The sequence below is a fragment of the Meles meles genome, chromosome 4 (assembly GCF_922984935.1).
Source record: "Meles meles chromosome 4, mMelMel3.1 paternal haplotype, whole genome shotgun sequence".
NCBI lineage: Eukaryota > Metazoa > Chordata > Mammalia > Carnivora > Mustelidae > Meles > Meles meles.
Genome location: NC_060069.1, coordinates 50,461,954 through 50,478,282, shown reverse-complemented (window position 1 = coordinate 50,478,282; position 16,329 = coordinate 50,461,954).

Sequence of the window (16,329 nt, the reverse complement as noted above, 5' to 3'; positions counted from 1 at the left end):
TTCATAAAGATAAACAGGTAAATATATCTAGAAGACTGAACAGCATAAATGTATATTTACTTAATAACAGACCTTCAAATACAAACAACAACAAAAAAATAGAACTAATGCCAGAAAACAAAACTATTAGTAGTAATTAGTGTGTAAGTTCATATTCTTGCATGTCTATAATTACAGTAGATGATTAAAATTCCTGTTCCAATGCCTAATAAAAACATAAATAAATAAGGATATAGAAAATCTGAACAAAAATATTATAAATTGATTTGACCTAATTGATGTTTAAATACTTTTCCCAGTGACAGCAGAATTCTTACCCACCCACCTTCACACAAACAAGTATGCATGGAACATTATCTTGATATACTGGGTCACAAACCAAGTGTCAAAAAAATATAAAAGGATGGGGTCCCTGGATGGCTCAGTGGGTTAAGCCTCTGCCTTCGGCTCAGGTCATGATCTCAGGGTCCTGGATTGAGCCCTGCATCGGGCTCTCTTCTCAGTGGGGAGCCTGCTTCCCCCTCTCTCTCTGCCTACCTCTCTGCCTACTTGTGATCTCTCTCTCTCTGTCAAATAAATAAATAAATTCTTTAAAAAATATAAAAGGAACTGAAAGCATACAAAACATTTTCTTTGGCTAAAGTGGAACAAAATTAACAACCAATAGCAAAAAAAAAGGATGTATTAAATTTCCCCAACTGTTTAGAAATTAAATTATACTTCTGTACAAGCCATTAATTAAAAAGAAATCATAAGGAGAATTAGAAAATATTTTAAATTGGATGAAAATGAAAACAAAACATAAAATGTGTGAGATTAACTAAAATAGTTCTTAGAGTGAAATTTCTAGCACAAAAAGCTTTATTTCTTTACTCTTTTTGCTTTAAAGATTTTATTTATTTATTTGACACAGAGAGAGAGATAGATAAGTAGGCAGAGAGGCAGGCAGAGAGGAGGAAGCAGGGTCCCTGCTGAGCAGAGAGCCAGACTCAGGATCCCAGGACCCTGAGATCATGACCTGAGCTGAAGGCAGAGGCTTAACCCACTGAGTCATCCAGGCGCCCCCCAAAAAATACTTTAATTATAAAAGAAGGAGGAACGGTCTAAAGGCATGTGTAAGTTTCCAAAAGAAACTGGAAAACAATAATAGTGAAGCCAAGACTAAGTAAATAGAAGAAAATAATAAACAGTTGAAAGCAGTGACAGAAAACAAACAATAGAAAAAAATCAATGAAGACATACTGCCTTTAAAAATATCAATAAAATTGAGCAATTTCTAGTACCACTGATAAAAAGAAAGAAAACTTACAGCTTGCAGATATCATTTAATACTAAATACTAATACTAAACATAGGGCAATACTAAGTTAGGGCAATAAGTTTAATAAGTTAGATGAAATGGACAATTCTGGTTAAAAAGACTTATAAATACAGTGTTGGTGAGAATATGGAATAACTGGCATTTTCTTATATTGCTTGTGAGAATATAAAATAGTACAGCCTCATTGAAAAACACTATGGTATTACCTTATAAAGTAAAATATATATAAATAATATATTATAATTATATATAATTAATAATTATAATTGCATTGCAATTATCTATTTTATATGTGTATTTATAAATGTTTATCATGACTCAAGAATTTCATTCCTGGATATTTACCAAAGGGAAATAAAAGTATATGTTCACACAAATAACAAATACACATATGCAAATGTTCTTAGCAACATTAATACAATTGCCTCAAACTGGAAAGAACTTAAATTTCCATCAATTGATTAATGAAAAAAACAAATTATGGTATACCTATACATGGGATACTGTACTCAGAAATAGAAAACCAGAATATTAATACATAGAACAGGGATGAATCTCAAAACATTATGATAACTGAGAGAAGTGAAATATAACACTGTTTATGATTCCATTTTTTATGGTATTCTATAAAAGGCACATTTTTAGTCACGAAAAGCAAGTTAGTAGTTGCTTGAGACCTGCTTGGGGTGGGGCAGATGACTTGGCATGAGGGAACTTTCTGTTATGTTGGAAATAGTCTGCATCTTGAAGATGATGGTGGTGACATGAAACTACACATTTGTCGAAACTCATTGAATGGTGGAGGAAAAATGCATGCGTTATTACTGTTATCAGGTTATACCTCAATAAAGTTGGTTTAAATGATTTTATTTTAGAGGTCAGAATGGGAAAAACAAAAACAAAAACCTCTCTTTGTTTTACTCTTCTGGTAGTTTCATAACTTCCTGAGGCAAATGAATGTCCCCAACAAACTCGGTAAAAAGATCAGTGCATTAAACAAACAAATAATACCGAAGAAAAAAGCATACTAGTATATTGGAAAACTATTTTCCCCATTACATTACAATTACAATCCCTACTTCTATTTTCATTTTTACAATAAACTTTGTCTTCTACATGAACAGACATTTCGGCAAAGAAGACATCCAAATGGCCAAAGTGCTCCACATCACTCGGCATCAGGGAAATACAAATCAAAACCACAGTGAGACATCACCACACACCAATCAGAATGGCTAAAAGTAACAAGTCAGGAAATGACAGATGTTGGCGAGGATGCAGAGAAAGGGGATCCCTCCTACACTGTTGGTGGGAATGCAAGCTGGTGCAGCCACTCTGGAAAACAGTATGAAGGTTCCTCAAAAAGCTGAAAATAGGGCTACCCTACAAACCAGAAATCGCACTACTGGATATTTACCCTAAAGATACAAATGCAGTGATCTGAAGGGGCACGTGCACCTGAATGTTTATAGCAGCAATGTCCACAATAGCCAAACTATAGAAAGAACCTAGATGTCCATCAACAGATGAATGGATAAAGAAGATGTGAGATATCTATATCTATATCTATGTATCTCTATATAGATATATATACATCTATAATGGAATACTATGCAGCCATCAAAACCACCAAATCTTGCCATTTGCAATGACATGGATGGAACTAGAGGGTATTATGCTAAGTGAAATAAGTCAATCAGAGAAAGACAATTATCATATGATCTCTCTGATATGAGGAATTTGAGAGGCAGGGCAAGGGGTCATGGGGCCTAGGGAGGGAAAAAATGAAACAAGATGGGATCAGGAGGGAGATAAACCATAAGAGACTCTTAATCTCATGAAACTGAGGGTGAGGGGGTAGGGATAAGGTGGCTGGGTTACAGACATTGGGGGAAGGTATGTGCTATGGTGAGTGCTGTGAAATGTGTAAGCCTGATGATTCACAGACCTGTACCCTGGTGGCAAATAATACATTATATGTTAATTAAAAAATTAAAAAAAAAACAAAAACAAGAAACTATGTATTCTACCTAATGCTGATAAACCACTGATACCCATTATTAAATTCCTATAGACAATTTAAAAGAAAAGTATTTAGAATTCCAGGTACAATGAGTAGTCCAATTTCTGTTCATAGCCCTTTGACTGGAATTGACAAGCCACTTCATCACGTAGGTCACAATTTCCTCATCTGCACATGGGGGATGGCTCTTGGTAACATCTAAGGTTCTTTCTAGATCTGACTTTCTGCAACTTCATTATCAGTGTCCCTATTAAAAACAGTAGAGAGGAAACAACCCTCAGCAAAGTAGCCGAATATAAATTCCTTCTCATATTTACAAGATGACTAAAGGCAATTGAAATGAACAAGAGCTAAAGCAAACCCTCAAACTTGACATATGATCAATTTTTTTAAGAGAGATTTTTTGTTTTATTTTATTAAAGTTTTTGCTTTTTTTTGGTTTGATTAAAGGGATTCATACCATTTCAAAATCAATCCTGGTATACATGCCCTCCAAGGTTTTTCTGAAAATGGGATGACAAAAAAGACATGGGAAGAAGACTATTTCCAAAGGTAGTCACTATGCACATTATTCTGGGAAATCTGTGATTTTGTTATTCTTTGTGCTAAATGTTTCAGTTGTTTCTTTTATGTCAGGGATGAGAGTTTCGAGGTACTTCCAGTGACACTACCAGAGATTTCATTTACATGATATAAAATTATACCAACAAATAGGAATGACTCTCACAAACAAGTTATTGAGTGAAAGAAGACAGACATAAGAAGGCATATGGATGGATTATCCCCTTAAGTATCCTACAAAAGCAGAGAATACTTACTTCTGCTGTCAGGGAAGTGGTTGTCCTTATGGTAAGGGGCTAGTGACTAGAAGAGAACTCAGTGAGACTTCCAGAATTCTGGCAACATTTTCTTTTTCCTTCTGGCCACTGAATGTTTGTTTTGCTATAGTCCTTGAGTATAGTTATGACACATATACTTATGTGTATGTCTGAACATTATATATAATAGCACAATAATATAGCCTACACAGTATCACAATTATATATTTTAAAAACATGCTACTAAACACAGGATTTCATCTGAGCCTCATAACAACCTGTTGGGACTAGTGATACAAGGACCATTGTCACCATTTTAGAAATGAAGGAAATGAAGCTTTGAAAATACAGGTCAATTCAACTCAACGAATATTTCTTAAGTTCCTAATGTACTCTAAGAAGAGAAAACATACTGGATAGTAAGATACAAAGAGTCCTTACAGTTAAAAATAAATGGAGCCATTTACTCCCAGAGCACATAGCTAAAAAGGGTCATGGCATTTTGGACATAGAAGGGACCCCAGACACCAACAGTGATCTACTCTTTTAGATGAGGGCCAGGCCAAGAGCCTGGACTTTGTCGTGGGCCTGATTTAGTTTCAACACTTAATCACTGGGTAAACTTGGGCAAGTTTCCTACCCTCTCTCTGCCTCAGTTTGTTGATCTGAAATGTCGTATTTAAAATATCCATCTTAAAAATAGCTCTGAGGTAAATTGTAAAAATCTGGGAGCAATCCCAGCATGCCACGCAGCAATTAGTAGTTCTAAGTTACTATCTGCTCCCTTCAGGTGATTTGAAGTAAATGACTGAATCCAGCCCCCTTCCTAGAATGCTCTTCTGCTTCTCCAAATATGTACAAATGAGTTGTGGAGTGTTAGGTACACTGGGATGTAAGGCACATGCTGGACCAGCCCTGTCTACTTTCCAGGGAATCTATGTGTGGATCTCCTGGGTTTCATAACCTGTGGTCTGAGGGCTTTTGGCCCAGCAGGGAGGTAGAAGCTTTCCCTGGTGTTGATAGCAGGGCTGTGAGAGTGCATATGAGTAATACTTTCTGGGAGGAAAGCAGATACGGCAGCCTGGAAAGCACACGTTCGGGGAGGCTGAGTAGAAAAATGAGCTGAGATGAGCAAAGACCACCATCCTGGTGGGTGATGCAAAGCCTCGGGAATGTGTCCGAATCCAATCCAGTGGCCGTCCTCATCGTGCTCTGTAGCCCTCTGAGCCCCGGCAGCTGTCACGGTGACTGATGTGCGACACCCTGACCTTTGCTGACACTGTCTTTCCTTCTTGTCTTTCACCCACGTCTGTCCCTGTTTTCCACATCATGCTGGCTGATGGCAAATAGGTCTGTGGAGCTACTCGGAGGAAAATCCCATTGTCTGTTATCCTGGTCCTGGGACTCCAATTTCCCATGGGTATATGTGATTGATGGGAACTCTCATTCCAGTAAAATACTGTCTGCTTCTCTGCAAGGGTCCCTCCCCACACCAACCGTTCTCCTGGTTTAAAGGAGGGCCAGACTCTTCAGAATATATTCCCTACCAATGAGGGAGCTCCCATGTATCTTGTGAGGCAACTTCATGTCCAGTACTTCATCTGTTTCTCATGACAGCCCTCTGGGGGAGCCAAGTAAGGGTATTATTTCCTTTTCAGTAGTGAAGGCAATGGGGTTCCGAGTGGTCTCCTGAATTGTCCCAAGTGACAATGGTAAAGTAGGTGGCCATCAGAATTAGCATTCAAGTCAACTGAAAACCAGTCTATTGAATATCACCCTATTGGCTCTCAATTCCACACATGTATTTTAATGGCTGCTACTGCTTAGCAATCTGTTCTTCTCTAACTTGTGTTTGTTCCAGAAAAGCTATGATCAAGAAGAGCTCTCTCCCGTACTCACCATATTTTACGAAATAGAAGAAAGGGCATACACAATTCAAATGGACAATCTGAGGTAGCTTCAAGAATCAGTTTGTAGGTCATCTTCAGGAAGCTATAACCAACAGCCTCAGTATGAGATTGTCCCCCTCTCTTCTTTATGCTTTGACGCCATCCTGCATGCACATTTACAATGCATGTAAATCACCTATTTATGCATTTCTCTCTCTTTCCTGTAGACCCTTGAGCTCAGGGACCATGACTTATTCATCTTTGTATTTTCTGGTGCCTGAACATGGCAAAGGCAAATGCTCAATTAGATGATTGACTGAATATAAAATAATGTAGTTGATGGTATTGAGAGTCAAAAGGCATCTAAAGGTGATATACCTTGGCCCTCATTTGACTGAGAAGGATGCCAAAGAGGACACATTCAAGGTCAGAAAGAGTAAGAAGCAGGAACAAGACCACTTCTCCAAAGGATGGTCTACGCTACTCAGGTCCAGGTTTCTACTATAGCATGCAAGTTCTCTATCCTTTCAAATCACCCTGTTCAATTATAGATAAGATAATAAAGGATGCCCCGATCAGTGTTGCTGGATGAGTCTCCCCCTCCAGAAGTGCCTCTGAACATTCTTCAGAAAAGCTTCTGTTTTCGATTATCCAGACTGCAGCCATCACCAGCTCTTTGGTTCACTCCCTGCAGATTCACAGCCTCTTTGGTGGGCTACTTGTTCTTGCTTCTTACTGATTGCCCTAAGCACAGACTCTCCTCTTCTGCCACACCCTGAGCATTGAGCATGAGGCTTAAAAACATCTATCAAAAACATGAAGATAGCAAAAGGGAATTGCTAAGCCAGAAGGGGAAAACTAAATATTGGCTATTAGACAGCAATGCTTCCTCGAACCTACCCACGAAATCGCATCACAAGGGAGCTGGAGCGGCTGTGTTCTTTTTCTGTCTCTGGCTTCCCAAGATGCTACATGGGTCTACTCTTCAGAGCTGCTCCTATCAGATCTTTTCCTTGAGTATCAGTCTCTTACTCCCAACTCTGGTCTTCAGTCTGGCAAGGAAAAAATTCAAAAGAATCTTTTAATATAGAAAGGAAAAATCTTTGAGAAGATAGAGCTCACTCCCTACCTTGATGATTCATTAAGCAGAATCTGTCAAGGCAGGTCTGAGGAATTTGCATTTGAATCCTTTCACTGGTACTGGCTACCCAAAGGCCAAAGTATAGGTACTTAATGTGCAGAACCAAAACATTCCACAGAGTGAACTCTCCCAGAAGAGCAAGTGGTATGCCTCTAAGGAAATTCTTACTTCTTTATTAAACCATAGGAAGAAAATTCACAGGAAGCTAAGACAACATATTTTGTTCCAGTTTCTATCAGTCAGACATTCAGGTGTTCAGCCCTAAAGCACTTTTCCCAAAACTTGGGAGTTATCTGATCAGGTACGAATGGCTGATGGCAAATATTTAGGATCTGTGTGTATTATTAACAATAATTAACATTTATTGAGTGGGTACTATATGCCAGGGACTGTGTTTAGCATTTTACATGCATTCTCTTATTTAATCCTTCCAAAATCCTATAAAAAGGCACAATGATGCATTCTGGGTGTGGTTTAGGGTGCGGTTGGTTCATTGCCCAAATCCTACCATTCAGCTCTCCTCTTCTCCGGAGTTCCTAGCCAAAGAGCATATTCACCAAAGGATCAGCAGCCAAATGGGAAAGAAAGTGCTGATATTATTGTCTGGGAAAGCCCACAAAGGAGAGCACAACTTAGGCCTGAGGCTTAGGAGAAGCAACCCCAGCATCCACTCATCCAGCCTTCAGGTTGCATAGAGGCTAGGATAAAGAACAGAGCGTGCTTCCTAAAGGGATACCCAGAGTTAAAAAAAAAGAAAAGAAAAGAAAAAAGAAAGAAAGAAAAAAAAGGGGGGGTTAGGGAATCCAACTTTAAGACACTGTTGTTTCTCAAAATCACCCTCTCGGGTTCTAGTCAATTTGATTAATAATCCTACTCCCTTAGAGGGTTCCAATGAGGTCAGAGAGAGGAGTGTGATTTAAGGGGGAAAGCTGAGGTCTCAAGGGGCTCCAGAGGCCTGGAATCTTCTTGTACTAAATTCGTGTTGGCTTCTATACAGAGGTTCAGAGAATCTCTCTCTTACTGTTTCTTTGAGATGGGTTCTAAGGAAGTTTCACAGTGTCTTTAAGAGTTTGGGAAAAATCTGTTCCTTCAGTTTCTGTTTGCAGAGCCAGACACAGCCTGTGGGACAGGTGAGGAGGACCGTGCATGAGGAAGTGTAATACTCAGCCACTGCCTTCTATTTTGGTGTCTGACATTTTGAACCAAATGTCCTTGTAATTTATTTCTTATGTCCAACCCCAAGATTTCAAGATTTTACAAGACATTTCTGAATCCCAAGAACAGACCAGCTTTAATTCAACTGGAAAGGCTCATTAAGTATTGAAAACAGTTTCACTTTAGAGAGACCTACGTGTGTCTGATTATTAATATGCAAGGAAGGGGAAGATAAATGCAAAGGAACCACATTGTTACCGGTTCTACAAGTGCTTTCCCCTATAAATCATGTCATGGGAGCATGTGAATGAAAGGCAGCCATAAGCAAAAACCCTTCTCTTACATATTTGCTGAGGTTTGGACTTTTGACTTACCAGAGTCTTCTACCACTTACTCCTCTCTATAGTCTCTATCGCTCGGCTCTGTCCTCTGTCCTTATAATGCTGACATGCTCAGGGTGCCTCTTTGGATATCCTCCTAGTGCATCCTTCCCCCAAACACACAATCAATTCTCATTCATACTTCTGACTTAGAGATGTCTTCTGTCAGTTTTGGCTTCACAGAATGGACTCAATTCCTCATAGCCCTCTAGTAGGGAAAGGATTATTGTACAATGCTGGTGTTTGAAAGTTCAAATATGCAACTGTTTGCTGAGTCAAAAAAAAAAAAAAAACAGAGAAGAAAATTAACAACCTAGATTTTTGGTATATAAGAACAGCATGACTTAGAAAAGAAAAAGTTCTTTAATAATTCCTTCCAGTCTTCTCTTGCTAGCACCTACTGTATGCAAGCTTCCACCATATAATGGTGACAGTGACTCTATATAGCTGGGTAAGATACAGAACTTCAAAGAGTACTAGTAAGGAAATACACATGTACTGAATTCTATTCAAGAAAATTTATTTGGATACATAAACATGTACACTAACATAAATGACTATCATCGAAGGCAGTATGATATAAAGGCCATTAAAAGATATAACAAGTTTACTTATTCCAGTAGAGATAATTAGGAAATTTTTATTACATTTTGATATGTGAGTGGGGACTGATGTTATTAAAAAACAGGATTATTTTTGCAAGGACTCAAGTCCCTGCAAGCAGAGAGTTGAGTTTAGTATTCATTTTGACCTGAACATAGAATTTGTTTAGAGAAAAAGTGAGTAAAAGCATAGACATACCCTCAGAGTCTAGAAAAGGAGAGCTTAGTTGCTGATGTCCAAAATTTCAAATTTCATTTCAGAGGGTGGTGAAAATCACTGAAGTGTTCCCATCAGGGGAGCCTTGTGATTAGAAAATGATGAGAGAGAGTCTCAAGAACCTGTCAGCAGTGTGGAGAATAGAATGAGAGACAGACAAGGAAAGAAGTGGGAAGAAAAGTTGGAATTCTCTTTGAACAGCCTAGAGGTCATGTAGGCATGTACCAAACAAACAAACAAAAAAACCCCAACAACTTTCTGGGGTAAACTTCTATAATGAATAATATCTACTTCTTATAAAATTCACTTTATTTCATTGCAGAAAATTAGAAAAATACTGAAGAAAATAAAGTGAATTGATAACTTCCTGATTAAGAACACAGTAGTTTATATTTGTATCTATTTACTTCTAATTTTTTATCTGTATAATAAAATTTTTCAGGGTTAAGTTTATAACACACATTTAAGTGTTTTTTAAAAAAAATAATGTCATAAACATTTCCCATATATGTTTATTATTATCTTTGTGTTAAAGATTTATTTATTTATTTATAGCATAGGGGTTGGGGAAAGGCAGAGAGGAAGAGACAGAATCTCAGGAGACTTCGTGCTTGAGCATGGAGCCTGATTCAGGGTTCAATCCCGCGACCTTGACATCATGACCTGAACCAAAACCAAGACTGACACTTAACCAACTGAGCCACCCAGGTGTCCCTATGTTTATTATTATCTTAATCATCTTTTAGAAACATCAAAGAAAATTGAATAGAAAAATGTTAAGTGATTATAACTGTCAATCATGTTCAAAGTGAAAATATAAGGCATAAGGAAGAAAACAAAATGCAGTAAAATATCAAGATTTAGAGATAAATGCAGTGAATATTCCTGAAGTATATTTCAAGCATAAAAGAGCATTAAAAATTGGTACAGTATCATATAACATGCTTTACAACTTTTTTTGCTTGTGATAAAAATCATTTAGAAGTGTTTTAAGTGTAGGGGTACCTGGGTGGCTCAGTGGGCTAAGCCTCTGCCTTTAGCTCAGGTCATGATCTCAAGGTCCTAGGATTGAGACCCGCATCGGGCTTTCTGCCCTGCAGGGAGCCTGCTTCCTCCTCTCCCTCTGCCTGTTTCTCTGCATACTTGTAATCTTTCTCTTTCTGTGTCAAATTAAATAAAATCTTTTACAAAAAGTGTTTTAAGTGTTGCATAATATCATATAGTTATAACATCACTTATTCATACCTGACAGTAACTATAGTAATTTATTTATGATTTGGAATCAAAACTATATTCAAAGCAGACTATTTCTTAATGCTCTCATTATCAATCAAGAAAGAAAGTCACCAAGCATAAAAGATAAGAAGTTAGAAAGACACCTATAAAATGAACAAAAAGTAGCAGAATGGATTAAATGAAGGTATAATCAATTACCAATGGATTGGGAAAACATGCATTTTGTCTTGGAGATTAAATAAATATAATGAGCTTTTGCAAAATTAGGATGTTGCTATTTCTTTTTTTTTTTAAGATTTTATTTATTTATTTGATAGACAGAGATCACAAGTAGTAAGAGAGGCAGGTAGAGAGAGAGGAGGAAGCAGGCTCCCCGCTGAGCAGAGAGTCCGATGCAGGGCTCGATCCCAGGACCCTGAGACCATGACCTGAGCTGAAGGCAGAGGCTTTAACCAACTGAGCCACCCAGGCTCCCCAGGATGTTGCTACTTCAACTTAAACATGTTTTAAACTAAAGTACATCTTTGGGTAGTCAGATCTCACATATGTGAAAGATATATCTTAAAAACCCAAGAATACATTCCAGAGTTATAGGTTCTTGAAGAGGCTTTAAGTTTGGTGAAAGGTCTTAAGCTTCCTTCTTCTATTCTATTCTATTCTTCTACTTCCATGAGAAACAAGGAAACAGATGAATAGTCTTATTTTAAGAGGGAGGCAGTGGAAAGCGTAGCTTAGACAAGGCATTGTAACGAAAGTCCAGTGTCGATCTCCAGTGTCAAACTCCTGTTTTCATATTGTTTCTCCACCACTTACTGTTCCCTGGACTTGGGTGAGCTAATCTCTCTGCACCTGTTTCTTCGACTGTAACATGAAACACTGAGGATGCTGTACTTCCAAAAGACTCTGGGAGACAGGAGGAGAAAGTACCATTTTTGGAAAACAATTACCAGCAACCATTTTAATGATTTTACAATCCAAGAAGTTCATCTTTTCTTCATATCTTTAAAAAAATTCTTTACAAGCCTAGCTTACTGAATTTTTAAAATTAGTTTTGGATAAGACGCCCAGACCAGCAGAATTCTAAAAGCCCATTTGGAACCATGAACGTGGCCCATTGTTACGAGGTGATTTCTTGTCTCTTAATGTTTTTGACTTTATTATATTTCCCCACAACCTGACTTGAATCCTCTTTATTGAGATTACACTTTGAGATCTGGAGTTTTTCTGTGCAGAAAAGGCAGCCATGCCTAAATCCTTCTTATGTTTAACTGCAAAAAAATCTCATTTGTTCAGTCATTAATATGTGGTTTCTAACCTTGAGGCTTTTACAATTTGTAACCAGGGAACTCAACACAAAGCACAGAAACAAAAAATAGATAGAGCTATTCAGAAAAAGGTTTCATCTAAATTGAAGCTGGGATGCTTCTTTGGGAAAGTGATAATTGAGGTGTACCTTGAAGGATATAGTCTTGTAAGTGTTTAATGGGATGGGGGAGGGTGTTCAAGCTAGAAGTGAGGTAGGCCTTAAAATCCTCATTTCGTTTTCTAGGCAGTGAGGGTAAATTATTTTAGATTCATAGAAAAACTTGTGACATGATGCAATCCATGTTTTAGAATATTTTTTGGTCCTGAAGTGAGAGATAAGTGGCCGCTGTTGTGGCCTCCTTGCTCGGACAGAGGTGGGAAGGCCTAGAGAGCAGTGACATTGTGGAGGGGAACTGCGAGGCCTGTGGGCCTCTGTATATGTAACAATGCTACCAAAAGAAAGCTTTCTCTTTCATTAATGTCATCTCAAAGATGTGAAACATGGTTTGCTGGTGTTGATTTGCCTTTATTTACCTTTTCTAAAATAGCTGGCAGTTCCCATACAAATGATATGTACTTGGCATGTTAAATTGCTGAAACGTTTTCTTCCCTCGGTGGGTAAATAGGCATGCCTGACTAATTCTGGAAAGCCTCACTGGGTGACTGTAAGAATGCTTTCCACAAAAGCCTTACACTTGGCTATGTCCTTGTATCTTTGTAATTGTTGTTGTTGTAATACACTAAAAATGTGGTGCTCACCATGAAACACACCCAGTCCTCTGCCTGGATGTGAGTTCATGCAAGAAAACATCACTATCTATCCTGACAAAAAGACTGCAAGTCTATTTTGCTCCAAGATTGGAAGACAACTAATGCTGGAGCAATTTAGACAAAATGACTATTTTTAACCATGGTATCAGTAGAGATGTTTCTTTTCTTTCTTCTTCTTCTTCTTTTCATCTTTTACAAGAAAATGGTTGCAGTTTATTTTAGAAGTAATCAGTTTTATTACAGGGAGTACAACGTTTCTGAGTACAAATTAGTTATTTTTGAAATATAAGCTCTGCTCTTTTGTAAGCTTTCTTTCTCTGCCAACCCCTAGTACTGGGTAATATTTCGTGATTGATTTTGCTACATCCCTCTCAGATCTAAATTTAGATGTGAGAATAATAAAGATAAAATAAAAATATTTATCCATTCATTCATTCCAAAAGACATTTAATGAATACCTCCTGTGTTCTAGGCATTGTACTAAATGACAGGTGTGGAGTTAACATGACCTTTGCCCTCCAGAAGCTTACATTTTCACAGGAGTCTAAGCTATGCACACAAATATCTCTATTATAATTTATAATATTATGTGTGTCTATAAGCAAAGTACTGGAGCACAGAGAACGTTTATTCCATTAGAAGAAAACAAAAAATATTCACAGAAAATATGACATTTTAGATAGGTCTAAGGAATAAATGGGGAAATGGAAAGAACATTCTAGAATGATGAAAGAATTATGTGCAAAGAAATGAAAGTGCAAACTGTCTCAGGAAGAGAGGATGGGCAAGTAGAAAAAGCACAGAGAGAAAGATCTGTGTCTGTGCCCCGCTCACCCCTCTGAAAACCTTGGGCAAGTTAGTCAATCTTTCCTGAAAACTGGGATACTAATACCTGCCTTGAAGAATATTCTTTGATTAAATGAGCTATTGTACGTAAAAGCACCTGGCTCCTTGAGCATGCTCAGTAAATATGATCTGACTTTATTCAAAAGGAATACACGTTTCCTTGAGGTAGAACATAGAGTGTCTGGGTAAGAATGGAGAGGGAACTGAGATTGAAAAGATAAGTTGGGACCAAATCATGTGAAAGTAAAGCTAAGTAGTTTAGGTTTTATTCTGAGGGCAATTGGGAACCTTTGACTTTTTTTTTTTTTTTAAGATTTTAATATTTATTTGATAAACAGATCACAAGTAGGCAGAGAGGCAGGCAGAGAGAGAGAGAGAGAGAAAGAGAGAGAGAGGAGGAACCAGGAATCTGTCCCTGCTGAGCAGAGAGCCCAATGCGGGGCTCAATCCTAGGACCCTGAAACCATGACCTGAGCTGAAGGCAGAGGCTTAACCCACTGCGCAACCCAAGTTCCCGAGCCATTTACTTTTTAAGCAGGTCTTAGCTGTGGTCAGATTTTTGTTCTAGAGAGGTCAGCCTGGGACAGGGATGAGAATAGACAGAGGAAGAGGGAAGTTAAGTAGAGACTGGAAAGCTATTGTAGTGACTCAGGTCAGACAGGCTGAGGATTTGAACTCTCATTGGCTGTGTGTTAGAGGGAAGGAGTGAACCCTCACAGGAAATGTAATGCACAAGCATACACCAAATTGGGAGGGTTTGGGGACTACCAGTACTTGTGGAAGTGAAAAATCCTAAATTGTCTCTCAGCGAAACACTGAGGAGTACAGGCGGCTTGGTGTTTTCTTCTGCAGTAGCACAAATACATCTGCTTACCCGTCCAGCTGCTTGGAGTTGCAAGAAGCTAAACCCACATTGAGAGGAACATGGTTATTTTCTGCTGCTAAGTCATTCCTCAGCATGTGGGAGTGTAGAAGGAATTTAATTGTGCCGTCTCCTAAACCTTTTGGTGTTTATAGAAAGATCCTTGACTTATCGGGAGAGGGGGTTGAATTATCTAGTAGAGTCCATCTTCTTTTTACAGATGAAGACACAACTCAGAAACAGGAAGTGACCTATCTCAGGAACAGAGGGTGTGCGAAACACTAAAGCCAGAATTCAAACCCAGGATTTTCACTGATCACCTAAACACTCTTTTTAAAGAAGTTGTTGACAATTCAGGCAGACATCACTAATAGCTACAGGGTGAGCATTAACTTTGTCTACCCCCATCTGCACAGAAATGAATTGTTTTAACTTTCCTTTTAAAGCTTAAATGGAAGCTGAAGTTCCATCAAATGGAGCTAAATGTAGTTTCTAGGTAATTTAATAGTAAAAATTAGTTTATTTATATCATAAAATATAAAAAAAACTACAAGGACACATTGCTAGAGTAAACTCAGGCAAAATAATTTTTAGTTTTCTTAGCTATGATTACAAATTCCTGGGGATTTTTTTAAATAAAACAATGAACAACAGGCTACCAATTAGAATTAACCCAAGAATCATTCCTAATGAATAGAAAATGTTAATTCCATCAAATTTTGAGTATTTAAGCAATAGAATTATTGAAACACGTTTAAGGTTAAAATTCTCTGTACTTTATAGACATTCATCATTTATACTTTTTTCTTGGGAATAAAATATTATATAGAACGTAATTCTAAATCATTGATACTTAACTTTTTAAGGACCGTTTAAACAATCAGTTTGGATATAACCATTTTAACCTATTTCCCTTTCATCTTAAACAGTATATTTGGGAACCATTCAAGAATAACTGGGTTGGAATCATCATTAGTAATAAGAATCACAGAATTTACCCCTGGAAGTGTCTTTGGATAGGATCTGCTGTTTCTGATCCCTCATGTGATGAAATATCTAGAGTGTGGTCATGAGATCTTCCAGTAGGATAGGCAGAGTGAATGCAAACCTACTGGAGGGTCTCTGGTTTAAAGTTGGAGCTATATATCTAATCCTCAGGGACCCAAAGGTATTTATTGTAGAAGGAAATTTTAAAAATGGGCCAGGGGCACCTGGATGGCTCACTTGGTTAAGAACTGGACTCTGGATTTTAGCTCAGGTCATGATCTCAGGGTCCTGGGATGGAGAGTCCCAAATCCTTGGACTACCTGCTCTGCAGGGAGTGTGCTTGTCTCCTTCTTCCTCTGCTCCTTCATGCATGCACACACATGCATGCTCTCTCTCTCTCTCTCTCTCTGAAGTAAATAATCTTAAAAAATAAAAAATGGGCCAGATGCAAAGTGCAATAAACATTACTGTCTGGGGCAGAGAAGAAAGCAATAGATTGGGGAAAAATTGATCTGGGTTTAAATTGCAGTCTTTCACTGCCCTGGATTAAGTCTCTCTGTCCCTGTTGATGGTGGTGGTATTTTGCTTCAGTTACCTTATTTGTAACCAGGTGATCACTATGAATGTCCTTTAAGTTCTGACCTATGATCCTGTGGTTTTTCCATCGAAGATGAGATACTTGAAGCAGAATTCAAAATAGGCTGAATTATGAGTGACCCAATGTCACTCAGAAAATCAAACATTCAAATTCACTCTCATTTCAATCTGGTTTTTTCC